The sequence below is a fragment of the Ranitomeya imitator genome, chromosome 5, assembly GCF_032444005.1.
Source record: "Ranitomeya imitator isolate aRanImi1 chromosome 5, aRanImi1.pri, whole genome shotgun sequence".
NCBI classification, from domain to species: Eukaryota; Metazoa; Chordata; class Amphibia; order Anura; family Dendrobatidae; genus Ranitomeya; species Ranitomeya imitator.
In genome coordinates, this window is record NC_091286.1 from 352639250 (window position 1) to 352645249 (window position 6000).

General features: G+C 43.4%; 1 long non-coding RNA gene across 1 annotated transcript; it reads left to right on the forward strand.

Annotated features, from left to right (window-relative positions):
* The first annotated feature begins 3732 nt into the window (after positions 1-3732).
* LOC138680723 (uncharacterized) lies at positions 3733-5785 on the forward strand. Its single transcript, XR_011321749.1, has 3 exons — positions 3733-4019; positions 4146-4176; positions 5471-5785. It is a non-coding gene; the product is annotated as an uncharacterized lncRNA (long non-coding RNA).
* The last annotated feature ends 215 nt before the right edge of the window (positions 5786-6000 follow it).

Here is a 6000-nt window from a genome sequence, read left to right on the forward strand (position 1 = left end):
ACATTCCATGTATTCATATTGATTGAGTAGATTATATGAAGGCTCTTCTTAAATGCAAGCAATTAGGTAACTAATAAAAACCTTGTGTGAGCTTGTAATATATATCAACTAACAGAGGTGACAAGCCAAGTAATTTATCATTTGGTTTCCATTAAATGACATGATATATTATTTGACCAGAACTAATGATTCTACCTTCTTTGTCTCACTTAGTAATTTTTAAAGTCTATGAGTTCACATTGTGTTACATTGCGTTAGTTATTCTGTAATATTAAAACATAATTAACGTATCTTAAAAATCATGATTGATGCATTACAATCAATGATTAAAGCAACATTGTTTTATCAGTTCAGTATTTTTCACCATATTATTTAGTACATATAAAAAGAGAATAACAGTAAACATATTTATAACACAAGGGCAATAAGAGAATTCAAATCATTAACTCTTAGTTTTCTATGCTTTTTTGCTATGCAATTTATTCATTTTATGTTACACATGTTGCATTAATGTTTTTCATGCATATCAATATATTGTGGAGTCAGTTGTGAATAATTACAGTAATAATATACAGGGTGGGCCATTTATATGGATACACCTAAATAAAATGGGAATGGTTGGTGATATCAACTTCCTGTTTGTGGCACATTATTATATGAGAGGGGGAAAACTTTTCAAGATAGGTGGTGACCAAGGCGGCCTTTTTGAAGTTGGCCATATTGGATCCAACTTTATTTTTTTCAATGGGAAGAGAATCGTGTGACACATCAAACTTATTAAGAATTTCACAAGAAAAACAATGGTGTGCTTAGTTTTAACATAACTTCATTCTTTCATGAGTTATTTACAAGTTAATGACCACTTTTAAAACGTGTTCAAAGTGCTGCCCATTGTGTTGGATTGTCAATGCAACCCTCTTCTTCCACTCTTGACCCACTGAAATGCTAGCACAGGCTTCCAGTATCCATTGTTTCAGATGCTGCACATTTCGTATATTCAAATCATAGACAATTGCCTTCATATGACTCCAGAGATAAAAGTCTAAGGAGGTCAGGTCAGGAGACCTTGGTGGCCATTCAACTGACCCACGACAACCAATCCACTTTCCAGGAAACTGTTCATGTAGGAATGCTTGGACCTGACACCCAAGATGGTGCACCACCACATTATGGGTGTCAGGTCCGAGCATTCCTACATGAACAGTTTCCTAAAAAGTGGATTGGTCATTGTGGGCCAGTTGAATGGTCACCAAGGACTCCCGATCTGACCGACTTTTATCTCTGGGGTCATCTGAAGGCAATTGTCTATGATTTGAATATACGAGATGTGCAGCATCTGAAGCAACGGATACGGGAAGCCTGTGCTAGCATTTCTTCTGCAGTGTTGCTATCAGTGTGTCAAGAGTGGAAGAAGAGGGTTGCATTGACAATCCAACACAATTGGCAGCACTTTGAACACATTTTATAAGTGGTCATAAACTTGTAAACAACTCATGAAAGAATAAGCCACACTAAACATATCACAGAGTGCAGTTACGCAAGATTAATGCAGCATACTAAAAAATGCAACATCGTCTAGTCTGTACAGTCTGCGATTGGGGTGCAAAAGTCCATTTGTTCATGTTGATGAAAGTTAAGCAGTCTACACTTTCAGGGGACAGCCGGCTGCGTTTATCCATCAGGATACCACAGGCAGTGCTGAAGACACAAATGTGAAAAGGGTCCAAACCCTCCCTGATGATATTGATATTCAGTTCTAGATACTCCTGCAGCATCCTCTCCATTTGTTCACCATGTGTAAGACTTGGACTCTCTTGTATTGGTTTACGAGCTGGTCTAAAAATAGTGTCAAAGGATGCACAGAAATTGCTTTTTCCACTTACACTACTGCTGCTGGTAATGTTTTGGTGTTGATGAATTGAGGTGCCGAACGCTGAAAGTCTAGAACTGCCATGTGCACCGTGTGCTTCACTGCTGTCTTGGGGAAAACCTCTCTTAAGGTTGCTTAAAAGCGTGTTTCAATACTTCAGCTTTCGCGGGTCACTTTCCAGGGTGGGAAGCGTCTGGCAAAATTTGGTTTTATAACATGGACCTAACAGAGAGGCAACCCAATAGTCAGCACTATGTCAGGACTCTGGATTCCCTGTTTCATCTTTTGTGCTTTTTAGCTCTTTTTAAAGATGGCATGTGCTGCATCTCTCCTGCTCATGTGACCTGCCTTCCCTGCTTTATAACCCTATGGTAGGGCTAACGGAACGCATCAAATAATATAAAGGGAGATATGAGGTGTGTTCGTAGCACGAGATGGAACCTGCTGCTGAGTAATGGCGGATGAACGCTTGCTCACACGTGGGTTAGACCTCATCCAGTGTGAATGGAAGCGAACTCTTTTGCTTCACAGAGTCACTTAAATGAATGTTATGCCCTGTTAATAGTCACAGGGTGCAGCTGGTGGATGCTGGTGGGATCCCTATGATTCACCCCCTCTATGCTTGGGATCGGACTTGCTCTGACCCTCGGTGGCTTTTGAGCCCGTGCCTGAGAATGCCCTGTGTCAAATGCTGAGTCCAAGTGGGATTCCCCACCCTACACTGACCGGTTGTCAGGACTAACAAAAGATTTACCACACAGAGTGCGTACAGTGCCGCTTTGACGGACGCCACTACCCACCCTAACTAGGGCCAGGAAAGTGCACTGGTTGCGCACGGCGCCACACTGGTGATGGCTGCTAATTGATGCAGTAATTCATGTCTAGTGCTGGATGGCACAATCTGGTGCTAGGTAGCTCAATCACCCAATTACTTTCAACAACACGAATGGGAATGACTAAAGAGATTTCACCAGTTTCAGTCATACATCCACACACACACGATTTCAGATTTATACTAGCGCATGGCCGAGTGGCCATGCAAGCCTTTTATAGATGTAGCCTTCCGGGACCTTCCTAGTGGTCCAATCGGAGCCGCTACAGGACCTGGGCATGTGACCTCCAACCTCCAATGAGAGGTCATCCCACGGGCATACTCAGTAGATGAAAAGCAGGACTTATTCCCCGGAACGTCTGCTCGCCACTGATCAATGCTGGTTAGGCTACGTTCACATGAGCGTTACGCTAATGTGCGTCGCTGTTGCGTCGGCGACGCAGCGGTGACGCAGCGGTGACGCGCCCCTATGTTTAACATAGGGGACGCGTGCGTTTTTTTGTTAGCGTTTTTCGACATGTGCATCGTTTTCGATTTTCGTCAAAAAACGACGCACGCGTCGCAAAACGCAGCGTTTTTGCGCGCGTTTTTGGTGCGTCGCGCGTTGCGTCGCCGACGCACCGGCGCGCAACGCTAATGTGAACGTAGCCTTACAAAGGCTGAACCTGGGGCGGCAGCTGTGACCAGACGCACAGTATCAGCTTCAGCCAGACGCTGGGACCGATGTCTCTGCTGAGCAGACTCCACTGCGGCTGGGGAAGAATGTGAGACCGCATAGGACATGGTTCGAGATTCCCCCTGTGCAGCGGTGGGAACTCGACACCTAACACCCTAATTTGCCTTCCAGTCCAAGCTTGTGTGTTCTGCTTGAATCACAGGCTCAGTTCTACAAGAGACTGCTCCTCTCCAGAATATCCAGCTCAGCCCTTCAGGCAAACCTCTCCAGTTCTCAGTTTTGCACCTGCGACAAGCTGGTTGTGTGTTCTCTGCATCTGCCTCAGCCTGCCCACTTTGGACATATAAGCTTGGCCTGCTTCAGTTGATTTTGCACGTGTGCAGTGGCAGTATATTTGACTGTTCTGGACTTCCTAAGAGGCTCACAGCTCTGCACTGTTTTCAGGACTCTTATTCAGAGACTGCCTGCCCTGTTGTGAACTGTAGAGGAACAAAAGAAGCACATTAGTATAACATCTGTACAAGCCCCGGGGTGCGTCTGTCCTGCTCCCTCCCTGTTTGAGCAGCGCGCGCTGCTCCAGCTCTAGACAAGTGGTGGACACCGCGTCTGAGATTCACATGCTCCAACATCACAAGCAAAAGGTAATTAATAGACGGCGGTTTAATCTGGTTTTAATCAGACTTTAATCTATACACATGGAATATGACTTGTTTATAGGAACCGTAACCTCCCTGTACTTATGGCCATATCTTTACCTTGCGTTTCAGATCCACTTCACAATCATTTATTCTACCAAAAGTAAGTGTCCCCTCCAGCATACTTGTGACGCATATATCAATGGCATATACTAACAGTTAATCATTAATCAGATACAGACCTATCAGGAACAATCCCTACGGATATCCTCAAATATACCATTGAATACAGTATGGTGCGTCACATATATCTGCATGTTTTCTTCCTCTAAGAACTACCTCTCTGGAAACTGGGCACTGATGAACTGTGCATATGCTGCGATACGAACAGCTTATTATGCTTATACACTGTTATGGTCAATGTATATACTTTTGTTGTTATTTTTGTTTGTTTACTCATTTTTTTTATCACTGTTTTACCATTGTAGTCACTGATGAAGGTCAAATGTGACCGAAACGTTTGTAAAGCATACTACAATAAATCATCACTATTTCTAAGTTGAGCGCAGGGTTTAATTTTTACTATTGCACGGTTTGGGTACCTACCTTAGCACCACCCATAGTAGTGCTCACGGTGTTTATTTATATATGAGATGAGGAGTCTGACGCCTATTGCATATTTCCCAGAGGAGCATTGCAGCTTTAAGTCTCCTCATCTCGACATGCTTATCATGTCACTCTCCACAAGGAGAAAATATACTTTTTGGATTTGTGTACACATAGACGTTCACCTTGCTGAGCGTAGACAGGAGAAATTAGTGGCATTTAATTGTATGTCTAACTTTTCCCTTCCTCCCAAAGAATCTGCCAAACAATCTGCAGGTAAAACAACTCGGGAGACAGAGGTAGTGCCTATGTAAATTGACTCAGTGCAGAGGCATGAGATTAATGAATGCCGTGAAAGACGCCTCCGGGAAAGTCTATGCAGTCTGACCACTTCCTAACCAATTGTCCCAAGTGGTCCAAAAAGGTGTTAGTAGCAGTAGGGGAATATGATAACTGTGATGATGAATCAGATGTTTCTGAATTTAGCCTACCGTTGAATGCTGTATTCCATTCTCTCTTTATGCCTACTCCTTCCAGGGAGCAGAAGGAAAAGAACTCTTACTGTTCACTCCTTATTAAGATCTTGTGCTCGGGACAGTGGATCTCTAGTGCAGCTATGAATGACTCAGCCACAGGGGGTAATTTTAGGGATATTGCATTTGCCAAGGAACACATTATACAGATTCAGCATAGAGCCCCTCTAATTGCTATGGAGACGGTGGATGGGTCACCTTTAATCTCTGGCCCTGTTAATAAGGAGACCGTACCTCTTGCCATTTTGCTGGAGCCAGACAATCAGGAGCAGCTTTCTTTTTCAGTAATCTCTTCTCCTCATTTTCCTGTGATTCTAGGCATTCCCTGGCTGTGTTCACAGAATCCAGCTATCAACTGGGATACCAAAGAAGTTACATTTCCGACAAGGAAGTATTAACGAAAACTGTTCCAAAGTCACATTCGGAACCTCCTGAACCGTTATTTACTTTACCTTCTGTTTCTAAGGAATTCTCTGACACCTGTGACAAGAAGAAAGCATATCAGCTTCTGCCACATAGGCATTATGATTGTCCTATTGAGTTGCTTCCAGGGGCAGCGATTCCTTTTAGTAATGAATATCCATTGGTGGCTCCTGAGCTCCAAGCTTTGAAGGAGTAAAAAGATGAAAATTTGGCCAAGGGCTTAATACGCACTTCTTCCTCACCGGCAGGGACGCCTATCTTTTTTGTAAAAAAGGATGGGACCTTAAGACCCTGTATTGACTATCAGGAACTTAATAAGGTGACCATCCGGAATCGATATCACTTGCCTTTGATTCCAGAATTATTGGAAAGAATCTGCCATGCCAAAGTATTCTCTAAACTGGATCTTAGAGGGGGGGTATAAT